This window comes from Ursus americanus, chromosome 10, assembly GCF_024610735.1.
Source record: "Ursus americanus isolate L20-20 chromosome 10, mUrsAme1.1.p, whole genome shotgun sequence".
Classification (NCBI taxonomy): Eukaryota; Metazoa; Chordata; class Mammalia; order Carnivora; family Ursidae; genus Ursus; species Ursus americanus.
Genome location: NC_142136.1, coordinates 74660948 through 74683817, shown reverse-complemented (window position 1 = coordinate 74683817; position 22870 = coordinate 74660948). Strand labels below are relative to the sequence as shown.

General features: G+C 40.7%; 1 pseudogene; it reads left to right on the top strand.

Annotated features, from left to right (window-relative positions):
- The window catches only part of LOC123791745 (host cell factor 1-like), a 195276-nt pseudogene extending 184609 nt beyond the window's left edge, over nucleotides 1–10667 (top strand).
- The last annotated feature ends 12203 nt before the right edge of the window (nucleotides 10668–22870 follow it).

The following is a 22870-nucleotide window of genomic DNA, read 5'->3' as shown; positions in this document are numbered from 1 at the left end:
ACTAATGGGAAATTAAGTAAAAACTGAAAAAAAAAATTTAGTGTCATACAGCTGTATCCAATCAGTGACGTTTAAGACCATTTAAGACATTTGAGATCTGCTGCTGCATTTGAAAGCATGAAGTTAAGAGATTTCCATTCCTATCTCAACTCATTATAAATTCATTGCCCAATCTTAAGCAAGACACTTAAACTGTGCAAACAGCTCACCTTCCTCAGTCTTATTGTAGATAATGAATCAGACCTATCAATACAGAGAACAGAGGACGGTTGCCAGAGAGGAGGGCGGGGGGTGTGGAAAATGGGCGAGGGGGAGGTCCAGGCTTCCAAGTATGGAATCAGTAAGTCACAGGGACGATGGCACAGCATAGGGAATAGAGTCAATGGTGTTGTAACAGTGTTATATGGTGACAGATGGGAGCTACACTTGTGGTGAGAATGGCATAGTGTATAAACTTGTTGGATCACTATGTCGTATACCTGAAACTAATTTTGTAACACTGTGTCAAGGATACTCAAATAAAAATATAAATACATACATACATACATACTTAAAAAAAAGAATGAAATGAGAATAAATGTGAATGTCCTTTGAAAACTATATGAGTACTCAGCATTATGCTGAGGCCAACATTTATCAAGAACAGCACAAGAGAACAAAGATTCATACCTCCCCATCTGCAAAAGAGAGTGTATTGTGGTGTTTCTTTCTGCACTGAGGCTAAACTGGCTACACAAATTCATAACGTTCTGTACCAGCCCCTCCTCCACTAGTGCTGAGAATTGTATAAAGAGTGGTTAAGTGATTTGTTAGATACTACTAACAAATAGATAATGATAGTAAGTAGATAATACTTAATAATAAAGATATTGCCTATTATTCTTTTATCTTTTGGACAAATACACCTTGATCACTATTCTTTTCAACTTTGGTACTAGTTTTAGGAAAACAATTCACAGCCGAAACAGAGAGGCTACTACATTAATAAACACAATTACAATTGACAAATAAATTACAATTGGTAAATCTGTAATGAAAAATACAAAATACTTCTCTTGGAGAAGCTACAAAAGGTAAAAACAGCCAAAAGTATAAAAAACAAGAAAGAAATTAGACAAGGTTACACTTTTTCTAAGATGTTTATGAGCTATGACTCTTAACTTTGAAAATTAAAAATCAAAATGTCCTTTAAGCTTTCCTATGCATTGCATATAATACTTAAAGTCCTCTCTCAATTTAACTATAGCTAAAAAACAAACAAAAAAATCCCCTCAGCTTCATTATTAATAGGTTATGGTTTTGCTAGATTCTCATTAAAGACTATTTTTTGAAACAAAACCTATATTCACTATGCGCTAACATTTTTCCTATAACAGTCTTAAGGTTCTCTCGTTCTATGATGTTAGGAGTTTAGCTACAGTACTCCTTGGTACTGCAGCCCCGGCATCTATTCTGTGGTCTGCAGGCATCTTAAACTGACCCTAGCAAGCACAGGCCCTCAACGGCAGCCCGCAGAGTCACGAATAAATGGAAGTTCCTAACATGACTTCTCCAACAGTCCTTGGGATAAACGGTATCCCTGCCTCCCAGGCTTTCTGTCTTGTGCACCGCTTAGATAAGACCTCTGTGGAGCTTACCAAAAACCCTGCTCTTTTGGTTTGAACTGACCAATCCAGGCTTAGCCTGTGAACCCCAAAGTACTCCACCCACAGATCCTAAAAAAGTCAAGCGCCCCAGGTCCTGCCTCTCTCTCTCTGTTTGCATCCTGCGCTGACCTTCCCCTGTGCTCCTCCAGCTACTTCCTTCAGGACCTGTGAGTATTAAACCTCTCTCTTTCAAGTTCTCCTGTTTTATGTTGAACCACATCTCACCATTTACCATGGGGCATAGTGTGCTTTACTTAACAAGTGTTAATTTGAAAAACGCGTAACACATGTGATAACTGATGAAAACTCTCTGAAACAGTCAAATTTGAATATTAATTACAGGTTTTTTTTGAGAGAGAGAGCATGAGGAAGGGAGAGGCAGAGGGAGAAGAGAAGAGAGACTCTTAAGCAGGCTCCATGTCCAGCACAGAGCTCCATGTTGGGCTTGATCTCATGACCCTGAGATCATGACCTGCGCCAAAATCAAGAGTCAGACACTTAACTGACTGAGCTACCCAGGCACCCCTAATTACAGAATTTTTATAGAATATGTATAAGAAAAATAATTTGTTTTATACAAATTTTAGGGGAAAAATGAAGATGGCTTTATCGTGTTTTTGTTTATATGGTCTGTTCCCTTGAATTACCAAATTATTAGTTAGAGACAGAAATCAATTCATGGTCATTCTTTTGAAGGCATTCAGAGAGCTCTATGCTTCCCCTTCATTTTTCTTACCATCTCTGGAATTCTTCCCACTTGCCATTAGCTCCAAAACCCTAGAAAGGTTTCATGACCTAGATAATTGGGTCCCTTTGCATTTTTTCTGAAACTTGCGAAGCATGACAGAATCCAGGTCTACTCAAGGCAGCCAGCCTACTGATTATAAGAAAAACTCCAGGTTAGAGCACAGATTCTGCACTGAGGTTACCTATGACACAATTCCAGCTCCTCCCTTTATCAGTCTTAGGAAACCATTCTCTGATCCTGTGTGCTAAAGGTGAAATGCAGACAATAGGTTAATAAGAATACCCTTAATCTCCCTTATTACTGATTAATCACATCATAATTAATTAATGCCCTTAGTTAAGTGCTCTGGAAGCCCTTACAGTACCCGGGGCATTGTAAATTCTCAACAAACATGAGAGACAGGACAGGACAAAGTTGGCAGCATTACTTCGAGATTTAAGACCCACCTCTTCTTTATTACATCGCTGATAACTTAATTCCAGTTTTCTTACAGATTACCAATCCAGTACAAAATTCAGCCTAGGTGTCAAAATACCATCCTATAGAGTCAAAAGATCATCTTATAGATATTTAAAATATTTACAAATGCTCAAGTTTGTAAGTGTAAAAGACTTAAAATTATAGAATTTTACAGGTGAATCAGACCATTTTTATTATCTTTCCACAATTCCATCTTGGTTTTAAGTTTTAATTTAGTTCAGTTAAGCATCTCTAAACCACTCCATTAATTATACTGTGAAGGGTCATCTTCTACACTGGCATTGCAAGTTGAGGGGGGAAAGGTAGTTTAGGGACCCTTGCTTTTGGTCACCAAAGTCTTGGCCTGTAAAATAGCAAACTTGTATCTGAGCTAAATACAAATACAGTTTTTCACACGTTTTCCAGTCCACAGCAGCATGAATGTGAGAACAGGACATTCTGCAGACACCAAATCAAGATTGGTCTTATTCCTCTAAGAATGGGCTCACCTAATACACACATACAATCTCAGTTTTTTCCCACCACCCAGCCATGAGAGTTATTTTGCCGTGGGCACGAAACCCAAAGAGTACAGGCTTTATGGCATCCTTCTCCCAGGACTGTGTTGGAAGCCCACAGTTCTTGCTTATCCATGGATGACCAAACATCTGGCTCATATGGAGTGCAGCTAAGGGCACAAGGCTGCCAGCCTGCCTCACCATGGCTGTGAGCCCCAACACTCCCTGGTGGTATTCAGTGCCAGTCACTGTGTACCTCTATGTTTTCAGTATGCATGACGATAGCAAATGTAGCAATAGCCACCTAGACCAAGAAATACTTCTATTTATTCATTTAAAAATCACATCTACCATTCACTAAGCCCTTAGGATGAAGCAGGGAAAAACTAGACACGTGTCCTTTGTCAGGGAGCGTATGTTCTAGAAGGAGTAAATAAACAAATATTTAATATGTCAGGTGGTGTCACAGAGTGTGAGGAAATCAATGTGATAAAAAAGACACAGGCAGATTGGGCTGGTATCAGATTCTCAAGGAAAGTGGCATTCTGGTAGAAGTTTGGATCAGGTGAGAGAGAAAGCCATGTGGATATGGAACAGGAGGCGTCTGTGCCAGGCAAAGGGAAAGCAAATGCAAAATCCTGGAGGCTGTAGTCTGCTTAGGTTGTCTAAGGAAAATCAGTAAGGCCAACATAGCTGGAGGAGGTTGTGCAAAGAGTGAAGAGAGATGAGGACACATTGCATTGGGCACCACAGGCCAAGGTAAGAACTCTAGCTTTTACTTGGAGCGAGATAGAAAGTCCCCAGAACCAGATTTTGAACAGAGAAGGGACATGATCAGACAAGTCTTAAAAGAATCTTTTTGGCTCTTATATGAAGAAGAGATTATTAGAGGCCATGTGTAGAGGTAAGGACACCTGGTTCATTATATTTGCATCTCATGGCCTTCTGTGTTAGGTGTCTATGAATGCATTAGTCTATTTCCATGTGCCTCATTTGTCACATTTATTGAATGCTTGTGTGCCGGGCATCATGCTGCACACTAGGACAATAAAGGTGATTCAGCACAGTTCCTGCTATCAAAGGACTTATCATTTAATGGATGACACTGGAAAAAAAATCATAATAATAACATACAGAGTATAAGTGCTAGAATCAAGGGTTGTACCAAAAATTATCAGAATAATCATTTCTGTTATTATTCCTTTCTATTCAAATAATTCCTATTAGTCCTTTGAAGTAAAGAAGAAAACCAGCGCTGTGCACCAGGAAGTGCCAACAAGAAACAGAAGGGAAAAGAAGATTCCAGCAAATCCCCAAGTGCATGTGGAACGTAGCCACACAGACTCCCTCTGAACAGATCTATCCACATTTGGAAGTTAATACCTAGTAAAACATGATAGAGGCATGATGGAAAAAATAAAGAGAAAGAAAGGAAAGAAAACACAATGCCTTTGGTCTTGAGATACAGCAGATCTATGCCCCTGCTTTCCTGCAGGAGCCTGAGAAAGGTTTTAGAAAATGATTTATGTTCTAAACAATCCTGGAAGATAAGAGCAAGCCCCACTGAAAATACAGGCTGAGATAAACAGTCAACAGACAGATCTTCCTACTTTATATCTTACCAGTTAAAAAGAGTAAATGCGGGCCACCTGGGTGGCTCAGTCAGTTAAGCATCTGCCTTCGGCTCAGGGCATGATCCCAGGGTTCTGGGATGGAGCCCCACGTGTGGCCCCTACTCAGCGGGGAGTCTGCTTCTCCCTCTGCCTCTACCCCTTCCCATTGCTTGTGCATGCACTCTCTCTCTCTCTCAAATAAGTAAAAATCTTTTAAAAAAAATAAAAGAGTAAATGCATCTTTGCAAGACTTTATTGATCTCAAGTCATTGTGGATCAATGAAGGGCTCCGCAGAGATCAGAGAAAAGAAGCATAAGTAAAGTTGGGCCCACGGCAGTGCTAAGGCAGCAGATGTGTTTCTGACATGGAAAGCTGATAACAGAAATGGATAAAGATGTGCCAGGTCACTACTATAAAAATGAAAACCGGCTTGAAAAAAAAATGAGTATTTGACAAAATCGAAAAAAGATCAAGTATTGAGTGTGACGAGACAAATGTTTTATATTGCTTAAAGATAGACCTCATGAAGATGTCGAAAACCATGAAGGACTGAACATAGCATTGAAATATATATAGCAAATATTTTCAAAAATACAGAGAAACTGGCCAACCAGAACCAAGGAGGAAGAAAAAAAAAATCCCTCTCAGAAAATTGCAAGCAAGCTGGGAAAAAAGGACCATATAAAGAATTTGAATATCACAAATATCTAGCTTGCTATAATAGATATATATAGAAATGTGTACCAAACAAATTGAAAACACATTATTTTCAGACACCGTGCAACACTTGCAATAATTAGCCGGATGTTAGGTTTCCAAAAAATTCTAGAGGAAAAGTGTTCAAAGCAGAAATTACATTGCCCAAGTTCTGATTACAATGTCACAAAACCAGAGAGTAAACAACCAAAGGCTAGATCCAAAGAAACTTTCCACTCAGAAATGTTAAATCACTCTTCTAAATAACTCAAGATGAAGAAAAACTCCAAATTAAAATTAACAGCTATTCAGCAGTGAGAATAAAATACCATATATTGAAACACAGAATTCGAACAAAGCATTAATCAAGGAAAATTTGACTGTGAAAGCATTTATTAAGTATTAAGAAAATAGGAAATAAGTGAGTAGAGGAGTCAATTCAATAGAGAAGAAAAAAGAGCAACAGTCTAAACGCAAGCAAGGTGCCTTAGCCAGGGGAGTAATAGATGAGGGGAGTAAGCTCTGGTGCCAGGATGCCTGGGGTAGAATCCTGCCTCCTCTGCTCCCCAGCTTGGTCCTCCATGGAATTTTCTGACCTCTCTCTGTGCCTCAGGCTTCTCATCAGCATACCAGAGGCTCTCCTAGTATTGTTAAAGGATTAAGGGAGATAGTACAAGTAAAATTCTTAGCAGAGTGCCTGACTTACGGTAAGCATCAAGTAAATATAAGCTTATTTTAAGAGGAAGACAACAATATAATTCAAGGACTCAGCAAGACCAGCAAGAGCTGGTTTTATTTTCTGTAAATAAGTCACCCTTTACTGAAATCTTAGATCCTCAGAGTGTGGGGCATCAATGTGCACACTGATGTCAGAGCAGTCCAGAAAATTCAATGATGTCTACCAAACATTTAGGGAGACAGTCATGCTAATCCTATACATACCCTTTCAGAGGATAGGGAATGAACATACACATCCCAGCTCATTTTATGAATGCTCCAACACCTTGATTGCAAAGCTTGAACAGGACGCTACAAGACAAAAAAATAGGCTGATCTGGAGGAACATAGATGCAAAACTCTTGAAGTATCTGCAAACCAAATCCATTTATATATAAAAGGATGATATGAGTGACCAAGCTGAGCTTATTCTAGAAATATAAAGTTGGCTTATCTTTGGGGAAAAAATATTAAACTGCAATTCATACAGAAGAAAAATTAAATAGAATAAATTAGAATAAAATAAAGGAGAAAATTCATAGGATCATCTCAATCTATGCAGAAAAAAATTTGAAAAAAATTCATCATTGATCATTAAAAACTCTTAGCAACTAGAAATAGAAGGAAGTTTCTTTAGTCTGAAGAACATAACTATGAAACCATGATACACAGTGGTAGAATGCTAGATACTTTTATTTGAGGTTGGGAAACAAACTGGGATACCCATTATCTCCCCTTCCATTCACAGTAATATTGGAGATCTTAGCCAATACAGTAAAACAAGAAAAAGAAATCAGATACATTGATTAGAAATGCAGAAACACAGGGGTACCTGGTTGGCTCAGTCGGTTGAGCGTCCAACTCTTAGTTTGGGCTCAGGTCATGATATCAGGGTAGTGAGATCAAGCCCCACGTTGGCCTCGTGCTCAGCACAGAGTCTGCTTGAGATTCTCTCTCTCCCCTTCCCTCTGCCCCTCCCCCCACTCACTCATGCACTCTCTATTTAATTTAATTAAATAAATTAATTTTTAAAAAGAAATGCAAGAATATGATCATTTTGTGTAGGTAATATGATTATACACACAAAAATCCAAAATAATCTACCAATAAATAGTTATTAAAAGTAATATTTGATGGGGTGCCTGGGTGGCCCAGTCAGTTAAGCATCTGCCTTTGGCTCAGGTCATGATTTCAGGGTCCTGCAATTGAGCCCTGCATCAGGTTCCCTGCTCAGCAGGGAGCCTGCTTCTCTCTCGCTCTGCCTCTTCCCTCTGCTTGTTCTCTCTCTCAAATAAATAAAATCTTTAAAAAAAAGGAATATTTGAGTTTAATAAGGTTATTTTATATAAGTCTAATATATAAAACTAACTTTTTTCTAAATATCCAAAGGAATTTTTAAAAACTTTTAAAAATAATTTGAAATAAATCTAATAAAATATGTGCAAAGCTTCTACACAGAAAACCAGAAAACATTGAAAGAAAAAATTGATGTAAAAGAACAGAAGATATACCATGGTCATAAATTGGAAGGTGAAATACCCTAAAGATTCTCTCCAAACTGATTTATAGATTCAATGAATTATCATTCAAAATCCCAATTGGTTACTTTGTGAAACTGTCAGCTGGTTCTAAAATTTATATGAGAATGTGAAGGACCAAGAATAGCCAAAAGAGAAGAAAGAGGTGGTAAGACTTGCTGTAATGGACATCAAGATTTATGTTTAAACTACAGTAGCTAAGCAGTTATGGTACTGGGTGCAGAGATAGGCAGACAGATGAGACATAAGTGGGAGCTCCCAGATAAACCCACACACACAGACACTTGATTTATGACAAAGATGGTACTGTAAGGGGTGCCTGGGTGACTCAGTCATTAAGCATCTGCCTTCGGCTCAGGGTGTGATCCCAGGGTTCTGGGATCGAGCCCTGCATCAGGCTCCCTGCTCTGCTGGGAGCCTGCTTCTTCCTCTCCCACTCCCTCTGCTTGTGTTCCCTCTCTCGCTGGATGTCTGTCTCTCTGTCAAATGAATAAATAAAATCTTTAAAAAAAAAAGATGGTACTGTAAAGCACTACAGATGGTCTTCTTGATCAACAGGGTTGGGAAATTCTGTGTGTACATACTGAAAAACAGGAAATAATCTCTAATTCACATCTGATCATTTGATTAACAATGTAGAAGCTCTTCATCACTTTATCACTTTTCCTTGCAGAATGGGCGGAGTGCCCAGGGAATAGTGATTAGCAGCAGCCCAGAGATGAGCCAGGTGGATGCACTAGCGGTCAGTGACCACAGCTTTCCCCACCCAGATGATCTTTTGTGGTGCTCACAGTCCCGAGCCTCACAGGGAGCACCACCATCATCAAAACCATGGCTATGACACTTGGCACCACCACCCTCCTGGCTACTGTGAAGGTGGCCTCTTCTCCAGTTATGGTGAGCCACCCAGCCACTCAAACGTTGATGACTGCAGCTGCCTGGATGGGGACCTCCATCTCATCTGCTGTCAACACGTCCACCCACCCTATCATCTTGGTGCTCAAGTGAGGGACTGTGATGATGGCCCAGCAAGCCCAGGTGGTGACCACAGTGGTGGATTGGGGTCACCAAGACCATGAGTGAAGAGCCCCATCTCTATTGTAGAAGACAGTGTTCTGATATCCATTCTGGGCAAAGTGATGGTGGTGTTCCAGACCAAAAAGCCCTTGTCAGCTAGGACCATCCTGAAGCTGGTGACCTCAGCAGATGGCAAGCCCACTGCCATTATCCGTTCTATGCAGACTAGTGGGGCTGGGACTAAGCTTGCCATACTGGGCATTTGCAGTGTGTTCTCCAGCACTGCCAAGCCCAGCACAACCACCATCATCAAGACCATATTGGTCACAGGTATGACAACAGCCCTGGCATCAAGTTCCCCATTACCACTATCACCACCAAGGTGATGACTTTGGGAAGTGGAGCACCCACTGAAATCATCATTACTCTCCCCCAAATTGCCACTGGCCATGAGAAGCAAGGTGGTGACCTAGGTGGTGCTAATGCCCATTGAGGGGTATTCACCTGGTCACCCCTGTCACTGTCTCCACTGTCAAGCCCACCATCACCATGTTGATTGTGAAGAACACCACAGGTGTCACAACCCTCAGCAGAGTTACAGACACCATTCCCACCAGCCTTGCTAGAGCTGTGGTCCACAGCACCAGAGCCTCCCTGGCCATGCCCATCACTACCTTGGGCACCATTGCCATCCCCTCAAGCCAGGTGATCAGCCCCACTCCCATTACTGTCCCATACTGCACAGACCACAATGACAAGGGCTTGTGGGCTCACAACCCCCACCATCACCATGCAGCCTACCTCCCAGCCTACCCATGTGCCTCCAATCACAGTGCCCATGGGGTTAAGTCCCAGCCTGTGTTATGGCCTCCCTATGTCCGTTCTAGCCCTGCCCACTATAGAACAGCTCTTGGTCAGTCACCATTGCTGACTTGGTCCAGGGTGACATGCAGCCTGGCACAGTGACATGCAGCTTGGCACTGTGATCTTGGTGTGCTACAACTCACCCTGTGAGACCCATGAGAGGGGTACCATCTATACATCCACTATCACCACCCCCATCAGGGGTGTGGGCAAGCTTGAGGGTAGGCAGCAGCCCCTGCCCACCATCCCTACAGGACCTTTGGTACCACCATGTCAGTCGGCATTCGTGCCCTGCTCCCTGACACTGTCCTCTCCCATGGGACCCTATAATCCAGCTTGGAGGTGGCAGCACCCCCAGACCAGTGCCTCATTGCTAGCACCATGCACACAGCCATGCTTGTCACCTCCAGCATTAGCTCAGACCAACATCCCCCACCATCTGTGAGCAGGAAGAGGTGGAAAGCACCCAGGGCAACAGTGTGAACATCACTAACTCCAGTGCCATCACACAACCATGTCCTCTACACTGACTCAGGCTGTGACCATCCTGACAGTCCACGCTGGCCCAGGGCCCATTGGTGCTGCCCCCAGAAGAACTCCAGATCTTGCCAGGGCCTCATGGCAGCTGCCACCACAGCGACTTCTGCAACCTGCCTCCATACCCTTAATGGGGGTCTCTGCCGACATCCTGTCAGCCTCCCAAACCCCTTAATTCCAGGCCGCCATGGATCTAAGCAGTACAGGGATCCCACCTTCAGGCCCAGAGCCTGCCATCTCAGTTGAGGTGGACACTGTGGTGGAGGTCATTATGGGTACCAATGCAATGATGACACATATTTCCTGCATCTGATGATCACCTGGGCACCATCCTGACTAAAACCAGCTAACATAGCAGGAGCTGCAGCCTGGCCCAGCGTGGGAGTGTTGTGCATGCCGAGACTGGCACCTGCGACAGAGCCCTTCAGTGAGATCTCAGCCTCTGGATACTGAGACTGTTGGCCTGCTTTCAGCCATCACCTCCTGCCCAGTGCTGTCCTCCACCCCTGCCACGCAGGGATTGCACCCCCAGGCCTGCCACCACCCTCCCTCCACATGCTGCCAGCACCGAGATGGGCTATGGCTGGCCCCAAGTTGGGGGTTACAGGAAACCAGGAAAGCCTGCAAACCGCCCCTTTCCTCTCCAGAAATGAAAGCAATTGTGAAGAACTCAAAGGCCAGCGAGAGGAAGCTCCCCCGCACTTGGATTCCTCTCCAGGCCCCCTTCCGCTCAGGGAAACCAGCCTCCAGGCCCAAGCGGATCCCACACCCAAGCCCCCATTGCCCTCTCAGGAGCGCTGGCTGCCCTGCATGCTCTCTCACTGCATCTTGGTTTTTTTGTTTTCTTTTTTTAAATTTAATTTAATTAACATATAGTGCTAATTAGTATATTATTAGTTTCAGAGGTAGAATTTAGTGATTCATCAGTTGCATATAATACCCAGTGCTCATTCCATCATGTGCTCTCCTTAATGCCCATCACCTATTTACCCAAGCCCCCAAGCCCCCCAAGCCCCCTCCCCTCAAGCAACCCTCAGTTTCTTTCCTGTGGTTAAGAGTCTCTTACGGTTTGTCTCCCTCTCTGTTTTCATCTTATTTTTCCTTCCCCTACCCTATATTAAATTGTTTTGTTTCTTAAATTCCACATATGAGTGAAGTCATATATTTGTCTTTCTCTGACTGACTTATTTCACTTAGCATAATACCCTTTAGTTCCATGCATATCATTGCAAATGGCAAGACTTCATTCTTTTGATGGCTGAGTAATATTCCATTATATATATTATATATGTGTATATATATTATATATATGTGTATATATTATATATATATATTATATATATATACACACCCACATGGAGCAATTTTAAGACCGTCTGGTCTTCGTGGCTTTAACTGCTGGAGGGAGTAGGATCTTGTGGTCTTCTGTGAGTTAGGATCTTGTGACTCTTGTTAGGACCCAGGAGCTTTTAGGTTAAGGGTCAGCCTAAAAACCAAAATGGCTTCACTTCGGTCACCTTGCCTCTGGAGTCTCCTTTATCTCACTTGGAGCCAAGGAAAAGGAACAGAGAGAGGCCCTGGACTTCTACCTGGACTTGACTGGGGGTTATATATATATATATATATAATGGTTATTGTGGACATTGCTGCTGTAAACACTGGGGTGCATGTGCCCCTTCAGGGTGCATGTACCCCTTCGAACCACTATGTTTCTATCTTTTGTATTATCACCTAAAAGTGCAATTGCTAGGTAGTGGGTAGCTCTAGTTTTAACTTTTTGAGGAAGCTTTCATACTGATTTCCAGAGTGGCTGCACCAGCTTGTATTCCTGCCAACAGTGTAGGAGGGTTCCTCTTTCTCCACATCCTTACCAGCATCTGTTGTTTCCTGAGTTGCTCATTTTAGCCATTCTGACTGGCGTGATGTATTATCTCAGTGTGGTTTTGATTTGTATTTCCCTGATGCCCAATGATGTTGAGCATTTTTTCATGTGTCTAATGGCCATTTGTATGTCTTCTTTGGAGAAATGACTGTTCATGTCTTCCGCCCATTTCTTGACTGTATTTTTGTTTTTTGGGTATTGAATTTGATAATTCTTTATAGATTTTGGATGCTAGACCTTTATCTAAGACATTTGCAAATATCTTCTCCCATTCCATAGGTTGCCTTTTAGTTTTATTGACTGTTTCCTTTGCTGTGTGAAAGATTTTTGTCTTGATGAAGTCCCAGTAGTTCATGTCGGCTTTTGTTTCCCTTGTCTTTGGAGACATGTCTAGCAAGAAGTTGCTGCAGCCACAAGGTCAAAGAGGTTGCTGCCTGTGTTCTCCTCTAGGATTTTGCATCTCGGTTTTTTAAAAATCTCAAGCAACGTCGGGTACCCTGGTACCATGGCTACAGGAAGAAGGGAAGACAGATCTGGACAGAGAGTGAGTGGGACAGCAGTGCCCTTCTCCCCCAGTGCCCTTCCCCAGGGCTGAACCCCTAGTCAAGTCCAGGTAGGAGTCTGGGGCCTTTCTCTGTTCCTTTTCCTTGGCTGCAAGTGAGATAAGGGAGACTCCAGAGACAAGGTGACCGAAGTGAAGCCATTTTGGTTTTTAGGCTGACCCTTAACCTAAAAGCTCCTGGGTCCTAACAAGAGTCACAAGATCCTAACTCACAGAAGACCACAAGATCCTACTCCCTCCAGCAGTTAAAGCCACGAAGACCAGACAGTCTTAAAATTGCTCCATGTGGGTAATTTCACAACTCTAATTACAACCCTAAGACAATGGAAAAACTAACTGCTCATGTAAATGATGAACCCAAAGTTAAAGAGTAAGCCCTTCCCTAGATGTTAGCTAACTTTTAAAAACATAAGTTAGAGGCAAGGGGGGGGGTCCTCTTCCTCATCTGGGAGGAGAAACTATTACTTTGTGAAGTAGCTCCTTTCCTGCTTCTAGACTTAATAAATTGTTGTCCCTTTCTCTAAAAAGTTTGCTCTTGAATTCTTTCTCACACAAAACGAAGAACCTCTTGGCAAGGGACCTGAGGCCCTCCCTCCTGAGCCCTGGGTAGACTGACAGCAGAGGAGGCAGCTGATGGTGCAGGTGGGGGTCATGGAAGCAAGGAAAGGCACCCCCAGGCTCCCTTTCAGCTTCTGCTCAATGCACTGGATGTCCATCTGGTTCTATTTTATTTTGTTCCTTTTTCATTTCCAGCCACCTCATAGCCCGTGCCTCAGTTTGGCTGACCACGCCTCTACCTGGCCTGTTTTCAGGCCTTGGAACTCCAACCCTTCTCCCCTGGCCCCTTCTCTCCCCATTAAAGATGGAGAAGAAAGAAAGAGAAAGAAGGGGGAAGAAGTTTTGGGAGTCTAAGCAGTGTTCTGTGCAAACCTCCTGACTCTCAACTGGTGTAGAGTAGATACCACTGAGCCTGACTTCTTTTTACCCTTAATTGGGGCTGGGGGCAGGACCACTGACCGTGCATTTGTTGTAGTTCTTAACGTTGGAATTGATGAAGTTAACTTTTTATTGTAATTTTAGCCTTAGCACGTAGGGTTCCCTTTCCAGATTTTTTTTTTCTCCTTGGCTAAACCAAGGCAGAGATCTTTCCGGAGGAAAAATAGAATCTCCCCTGCTGGCCCAGTTTCCTCTTGCTGTCCCTGCCCTCTGCCCCTTTGCCTGTCCCCAGGCCTCTGGGACAAAGGCAAAGTGAGCTGTCAAACCTCACTCTTCACCCCTTTCAATGATGCAAGCACTGTGGGAAGAAGAGTCACCCTTGATAGGGTGTCCAAATGGAAGAAGTGGCTTCCTAGTAGAGCAAAAAATAAAGGGAAAAGTTTGAAAAAGGGGTTGAGAACACTAAGGATATTGCTGATGATGGACCATGAATTCCAGTGGACAGAGTTGAAGAGTTTCAGTAACTGGGGAGGGGTGGAAAGCAGGAACAAAACATGAGATGTGCAGAGGCAATGGGCAAAGTGCAGGAAATGAAGAGTGACCAGAAATCTACCTACCTAACAGGTAGGATAAAAGACAGCAAAATCAGTCCTGGTGGATTCAAGGCAGATAATCTACCAAGGGTGAAAATTGGAAGTGCTATCTGGTTACTGGACCCAGCTCAGAAGTTCAGGATTTCTGTATGATAAACAGTCCTCTCTACTGTCTATGAATATGGCTCCACGTAGTGCAGGAACCTGTGAGCTAAAGAGACAAATTATCTGTCAAATTCAGTGCAGATATCCCATACACAACTAAGGGGCAAGCGCATGATCGATTCCATTTGGGGAAAGGGAAAATAGGAAAAACTCAGCAGCCACTGCTCCGTAGATACATTATTAAATCCTACAGTTAGCACATAGCGTGCCTTCCAAGTATGGCAAACAATAATTTTACAAATGTTTCACGTCTGGTAAACATGGGCAGCTATCGTTTCAGCCTTCAGTATAAGTTTTTTTACCGACTTTCGCCCAACCACCAAGACAATCCCACAAAGGGGCTCCTGGGTAGTTTGGTTGGGTAGGCATCTGACTCTTGATCTCAGCTCAGGTTTTGATCTCAAGGTCATGAGTTCAAGCTCTGCATTGCCCATTGTAGAGCCTACTTAAAAAAAAAAAAGACAATCCCACATAGTTTCCATTTTGTTAAGGCAGCATTCTGCTTGAAGGTACCCATTTTTGTATATGTTCAATTAATACTAGCTGCCATAATAAACTCTAAAATCTCAGTGAGTTATACCTATGAAGTGTTTCCTTGCTTAGGTAACAGTCTCAAGTTTTTCTGGTTGGTATGCACTGCCAGAAGATTTTAAATAATAAATTGCTCTCTAAAAATGAGAAAATTTGTTCTAAGGAAAATGTTTTTTAAAAAGTTTTTATATTGATTATCTGAACCATAAGAAATAACAAGCAGAAAAGTTGGGCATATGGGTGGCTCAGTCAGTTAAGTGTCTGCCTTCGGCTCAGGTCATGATCCCAGGGTCCCAAGATCGAGCCCTGCATTGGGCTTCTTGCTCAATAGGGAGTCTGCATCTCCCTCTGCCCCTCCACCCACTCATTCTCTCAATCTCTCTATCTGTCAAATACATATAAATAAAATCTTTTTTAAAAAAGCAGGAAATTATTCTTGCTACATATTCATATACCTTAGTTTTTTAATGGTATCAGCAGCTATTATGTTTTTCTCCAAGAATGTATTTTTTTCAATATGATCTCATTTTTTAATATTTTTATAAAATTGCCTGTACTCTCCTTTAAAACTTTTAGTAAATACACTTAAAACCGTTGTCCTGTCAACTGACTCTTCTATGCAGACCATGCTCTTTTTAAATGAGAAAATAGAATCTTGAAGTGCAGAGGTACCTGTCAAACTCAGAGCAAATTCTGCTGGATAGAGAATCTTCTTAACTCTAGTTTTTATATTGAAATATGTAAATACTTCAGCTCATCTTTTCTATAGATACTGTCTGTTTGCTTTCATTCAGAAAGCCTTTTCCCAACAACTGTATTTTACATGGCAAAACTCATGTAACTTATCACTACTTATGATTCTTTGAAGAGTTTCACAAATTTAGATGGTGCAAAACGTCAATTTCATTCCACCCAGTAAAGAATGCAATTTATCCAATTAGAACAAGAGTTCTGACAGAACATTCATCACTTGAGGAGAAAAATTCTAAAATGCCACTGTAGAACTTTATATCCTTTGTAACTTTAGATTCTTCATTTAATTTATTCATTTTCTCATTTCTTTTTAGGTATAAAATGCAATATGTTCCTGTTTGTGAGCTTTGTTTTTAGTAATTACAGTTGGTTTAAACATCCAAAGTATTTCAGTATTTTGAATAAATATTCTTAATTGATTTTGAATAAAATGCAACTAATGTTTTGACATCATGCTCTCCCAGGTTGCTCTTGAGACTTGCCTGGACAAGGAACAGACATCCTGTAGGTGAATCTACTCCTTTACTCACTCTGCCCGGGGTCCCTTGCCCATCATTTCCCACTTACAGCACTGTGTGCAAAGCTGGGGTATTACCAACATCAAAGAGATCACATTCTAGAAATGGAGTGATAATTGCCTAGAATGTTCAAAAGGAGACATAGTGGGAAGACGTGTTGTTGTTCTACGTGCATATTCTAAAATTGTAAATGGCAAATTTGTGTGATGAGAAAATGCATTATCAATTACAGTTTCCGTCATACTCTGAGATAGGTTTGCATTTGTGCACTCAAGCACAGTAAACACCTTGGAGAGACTCATGGGAGTCCAGCATTCACGGAGGCAACACCATTGGTGGTGCAGCATCATGATAATGATATGACCAGCACTAACTGAATGGAATTAGGGAACTGTAGTATTTATCTCACCAGATGCAGGTTCCCAGGGGCTGGGGAAGAAGTCTTTTTCAGTTACAGCTTTGAAATGAGACTGCAGTCCCAACTGCCATCTTGAAGTCAGCCTTGGGAGACCCTGAGCAGAGGACCCAGCTAAGCTCTGATAACTGCTGACTCAGAAACTGTGAGATAATGCATGTAGATTGTTTCAAGTTGCTATTTATGGTAATTTCTTATTCAGCAAGAGGAAATTAGAAAACTGGGAGATATCCCATACTGCTCTCTCTCTTCACCCTTATACTCTTCACCTAATATTGCACTAAAATCTGACATTTCAAATTTTAAATTCTTTTTTTAAAAGATTTTATTTATTTATTTATTTATTTGACACAGAGAGAGAGTGCAAGCAGGGGGAGCAGCAGAGGGAGATCCAGAAGCAGACTTCCCGCTGAGCAGGGAGCCCAATGCAGGGCTGATCCCAGGACCCTGGGATTATGACCCGAGCCGAAGGCTGGTGCTTAACTGACTAAGCCACTCAGGCACCCCCAATATTTCAAATTTTATTAATCCATTTCTCTCGACCTCTGTTATTTTTTATCTTAACCCACACCATCACCACCTGTCAGCTATATTACTTCGAAGTTATTCTAACTGATCTTACCACATTTAGTCTTGTTGTCTATAAAGCCATCCCTATCCTGAAGAATGAGTGATTTTTAAAACTATGATAATGTCATTATTTACTTAAAATCTTTCAATTTCTGGGGAGCCTGGGTGGCTCAGCTGGTTAGGCATCTGGTTTTGGCTCAGGTCATGACCTCAGGGTCCTGGGATTGAGCCTCACATCAGGCACCCTGCTCAGTGGGTATCTTTTGGGTATTCTGCTCAGAAAAGAATAATAAACTGCCTGTCTGGCAACAACAACATGTCACTTCCTCTAGCTGAAGTGTAGTCTCATTTTTCTGACCCAAATAGACTCGACTAATGTTCTCATAAGAAAGTTACACAGCCAAAGAGCCCTTGCCTCAGCGCTATTAAGAACACCATTATTCCACTTTAATAGATGTGTTGTCTCGCATATTCTAGAACCATTTGGGAACCATTAAACAGACAAAATGATAAAGATTAAAAGTTATTATAGTTACTTTCAGAGCCATAGTTAGACTAATGCATCTTTAGTAAGGACAGCTCACACATCAAAAACAGTCTTAGAAGAATCTGTTAACTTTTTCATAAAGAAAATTACTAAGGAGGAAAAGAAAGGGTTATAGGCACAATCTTTACAAACATTGATATTTATCTGGCAAAAATACAGGTTGGGAGGAAGATAGAAGAACGTGAAGTGTATGAAAATAATTTCATAAAGGCACAGTGCCATGGTAAGTTTGGTGTGTATATACACTCCTGTCAAGTATCTATTTAACAACACAACCCCAGGCAAATTTTTGATGGCATGCTATCGAATGGTTTAGTGTTTACTCTGTATTAGAGTAAACACAAACAAAAACATTAAATAATTTATTTGGCTGTACTTATTTTAAAAGGGAAGAAAATAAACAATGTAGATTAAGACCGCATAGCCATGCGATATAATACTTAAAACCATGAGGTTCAAGTTGCTATTGGAGTTTGGGATATTTTTTAAGTTCAGTGAAAATTGCATTAGTTAAGCCTGTTTGGGATGCAAATAAAATCCTGGATTTAACTAATTTAACCATGAAAATGTTCTTTTTTAAAAAATATTTTATTTATTTATTTGAGAGAGAACACAAGTGGGGGTGGGGGTACAGGGAGAGGGAGAAGCAGACTCCCTGCTGAGCAAGGAGCCTGATGTGGGACTCCATCCCAGGACCCTGGGATCATGACCTGAGCCTAAGGCAGACATCTAACTGACTGAACCACCCAGGCACCAAAAAGTTTTCTTGAACTGCAGCAATAAAAATGCATAACTACAAAGTTTTATGTCTTATGACCTCAGTCACCTGAGAGACATTTCCTTCATACTGTCTCTGGTCCCAAGAATGAAAGTTACCAGGAAATAGGCTCAATGATGCGGTTTGGGTTGAGAGCTACACAATCAATTGTGATCACATTTAAAAAATGGAAGCTCCTGAGAATAAAAGATGGATAGAATGGAGATGGTGGTATTCACAGAAGCCTGATTCAGGTCACTTCAAATCATGGATATCTACTCTACTAATACAGATGAAAGGTATAACAGTTTATAACACTACTGGAAGAATTTCCTAGCAATAAAATAACTTAAAAATAGAGAACAAGTTCAGCAAGACAGAATAGGAAGTCTCAGACCTACTTTCCCCACAGAAACACTGATTTAACAAGATATGTGGACCAAAATATTGGCATTTAGATAATCCCCAAATCCAGTTAAGAAGTTTCAGTATGCCAGGAGAGCACAAAGCTAAGAACAGCTGTACTGAAATGGATTAGAAGATCAATTTCACTCTACCTGGCTCAGCCTCTCTCCCAAGCTGGCACAGTACAGCACTGGGAAAGAACAATCCTACCAGCTACTTTTCCCTCAGGGAGAAAGAGAAGGATAGGGCATTCATGCACCCAACATTGTGGTTTTTCAGAGGGCTATCCGAGGGCCTAATTTATGTCTCACTTCACTTGGAACACTGATGGAACTAGCTTAGTTAGTATGCCTAGGAGCCACTGTAAACAAAGAAGGATGGGGAGTGGCTTGCTGGCACAGCTTGGCATGAGTGGGAAAAGATGCACAAGTCTAAACTTCTCCCTCGGGAAGGAGGAAAAGAAGTGGAGCATGTGTCCAGTGTTCCAGCTTTTCTGATGACTGCCTGAAGAGCTAGTAACTGCCTGTCTTAGGGCACTGATGGAAAGCCAGCACACTTTCAGTGCCTGGTATCTGGTGAGAACAAGAGAGAATTAGGCAATTACTGCTGTAAACCAGAGAACTTTCAGTATCACACACAGACATCAGATAAAGCAATAGATTATAGGCTCCTGAAAAAGAAACTGGCCATGCCTCTCTAATTGATAAATTGCTTACATAGGCCTAGAGAAGCCACACCTTCCCCCAGAAGTTTTTAGATACCCCTAAAATCTCTAGTTAGGCTGTTTCATGAACATCTTCCCCCAAATGAAATCATAAGGACTGGGAGAGGCAGCTGGTTTTACAAATGGGCATATTCCAACACAAAGTTATAAAACAGTAAAGAAACAAAGAAAATGGCCCCCATAAAAAGAACAAAATAAAACTCTAGAAATTGATCCTAAAGAATCAGAGATATATAAATTACCAAAAGAACTCAAAATCATCATCATAAAGATGCTCTGTGAGCTCAAGAAAATAACACATGAATAAAAAAGAATATCAACAAAGAGACAAAAAATATTTAAAAAAGAACCAAACAGAAATTCCAGAGTTGAGGAATACAGTAATATCCTTCAAAACAAAGGATAATTAAAGATTTTTCCCATTAAAAAAAAAGGCTAAGGGAGTCATCAGCATAGACCTGTCTTATAAGAAATGACAAAAGGAGTCCTTCAAGTTGAAATTCAAGGACACTAAAGAGCAACATGAAAGTATAAAACTCTCTGGTAAAAGTAAATATATAGATAAATATGGAATATTTAAATACTGTAACAGTGGTGCATAAATCATTTTTAATTCTGGTATATAAGTTAAAAGATAAAGGTATAAAAGATAACCATAACTATAAATGTATTCTAATGATACACAATATGAAAAAGACATAATTCGTGACATCAAATATCAAAGTGTAGAGAGAAGGAGAAATAAAAGTATAGACTATTTGTGTGTGATTAAAGTTAAAATGTCATCAGCTTCAAATAGATTGTAATAAGATACATAAGGCCCATGGTGACCACAAAGAAAATATCTATAGAAGATACAAAAAAAGAAAAGAAAAAAGTAATCAAGGCATGTCACCACACAAAAGAAAAATCAAAGAATCACAAAGAAAGACAGGATGAGAGGAAAAGATGGACAAAAAAAACGTAAGATAGACAAAAATCAGTTAACAAAATGGTAAGAGTAAGTCCTTCCCTATCAGTAATTACTTTAAATATAAATGGATTAAACTCCCAAATCAAAAAAGTAGATGAATGGATTAAAAAAAGATCCAACTATAAGCTGGTTATAAGAGACAGACCTTAGATTTAAGGACACACACAGGCTAAAAGTGAAAGGGTAGAAAAATATATTCCATGCATATGTTAACCAAGAGAAAACAGGAGTGTCCATACTTATACCAAACAAACAAACAAACAAAAAAAACCACTTAAAGTTAAGAACTGTCACAGGGTACAAAGGACAATATATAATGATAAAAGGACCAATACATTAGGAAGATAAAACAATTATAAATATATTCATCCAACATCAGAGCACAAATGCATCAAGCTGACTTTGACAGAACCGAAGGAAGAAAGAGAGAGCAAAACAATAATAGGACAAAATTTAAATACCCCACTTTCGATAACAGAGAGAACATCCAGGCAGAATATCAATAAGGAAATAGAAGACTTAACACTATAGACCAAAGGAACCCAACAGAAATATACAGGACACTCCTCCTAACAACAGCAAAATACACATTTCCTCTCAAGTGCACATGGTACATTCTCCAATCTAGGCCACAAATCAAGTCTAACAAATTTAAGATGGCTAAAACAATACCAAATATCCTATCTAACTACAATGCAATGAAACTAGAAATTACTGGCTAAAAGAAAGCTGGAAAATTCACAGATATGTGGAAATTAAATAACACCTTCTTGAATAATGAATGGGTCAAAGAATAAATCAAAAGAGAAATTAGAAAATACCTTGAGACACATGAAAAGAAAAACGCTACATACTAAAACTACAGGAAGCAGCAAAAACAGTATTAAGAATGAAGTTTACAGCAATAAAGCATACATTAAAAAAGGAAGATCTCAAACAACCCAATTGTATATCTCAAAGAAGTAAGAATGACAGAAGAAGGCCAAAGTTGACAAAGGACATAACTTAGAGCAGAAGTAAACGAAATAGAAAATAGAAAGATAATAGAAAAAAATAGAATAAACTAAGAGTTGGCTTTCTGCAAAGATCAACAAAATTGACAGACCTTTAGCTAGATTAAATCAGGAAAAAAAGAGGGAAGGCTCGGGGGCGCCTGGGTAGCTCAGTCGTTAAGCATCTGCCTTTGGCTCAGGCCGTGATCCCAGGGTCCTGGGATCCAGCCCCACATCGGGCTCCCTGTCCACTGGGAGCCTATTTCTTCCTCTCCCACTGCCCCTGCTTGTGTTCCCTCTCTTGCTGGCTGTCTCTCTCTGTCAAATAAATAAATCAAATCTTAAAAAAAAAAGAGGGAAGACTCAAAAAAAATCAGAAATTAAAGAGAAGACATTATAACTCATACCACAGTAATTTAAAGATTGTAATAGATTACTTTGAGCATTATATGCCAACAAACTGGATAACCTAAAGGAAATGGACAAGTTTCTAAAAAGCTGCAACTTACCAAAACTGAATCATGAAGAAATAGAAAATGTAAACAGAACTGCAACTAGTAAGGAGATTAAATTAATAATAAAAAATCACTCTTGGGGCGCCTGGGTGGCACAGCGGTTAAGCGTCTGCCTTCGGCTCAGGGCGTGATCCCGGCGTTACGAGATCAAGCCCCACATCAGGCTCCTCCGCTATGAGCCTGCTTCTTCCTCTCCCACTCCCCCTGCTTGTGTTCCCTCTCTCGCTGGCTGTCTCTATCTCTGTCAAATAAATAAATAAAATCTTTTAAAAAAATAATAAAAAATCTCTCAACAAAGAAAAGCTCAGAACTAGATAACTTCACTGGTGAATACTATCGAACATTTGAGGAAGAATTAACACTAATCCATGTCAAACTCTTCCAAAGAAATGAGAAAGGAACACTTCCAAATTCATTTTATGAGGCATTAACTTGATAGTAAAGATAGAAAAAGACTACAAGAAAGCTACAGGCAAATATCCCTGAACATAGGTGTAAAAATTCTCCACAAAATATTAGCAAAGCAAATTCAACAATCCATTAAAAGAGTCATACACCATGACCAATGGGAATTATCTCTGGTATGCAAGGATGGTTCAACATACAAAAATCAATTACTATGATACACCACATTAACAGAAGAAAGGGTAAACATTGTATGATCATCTCAATAGACCA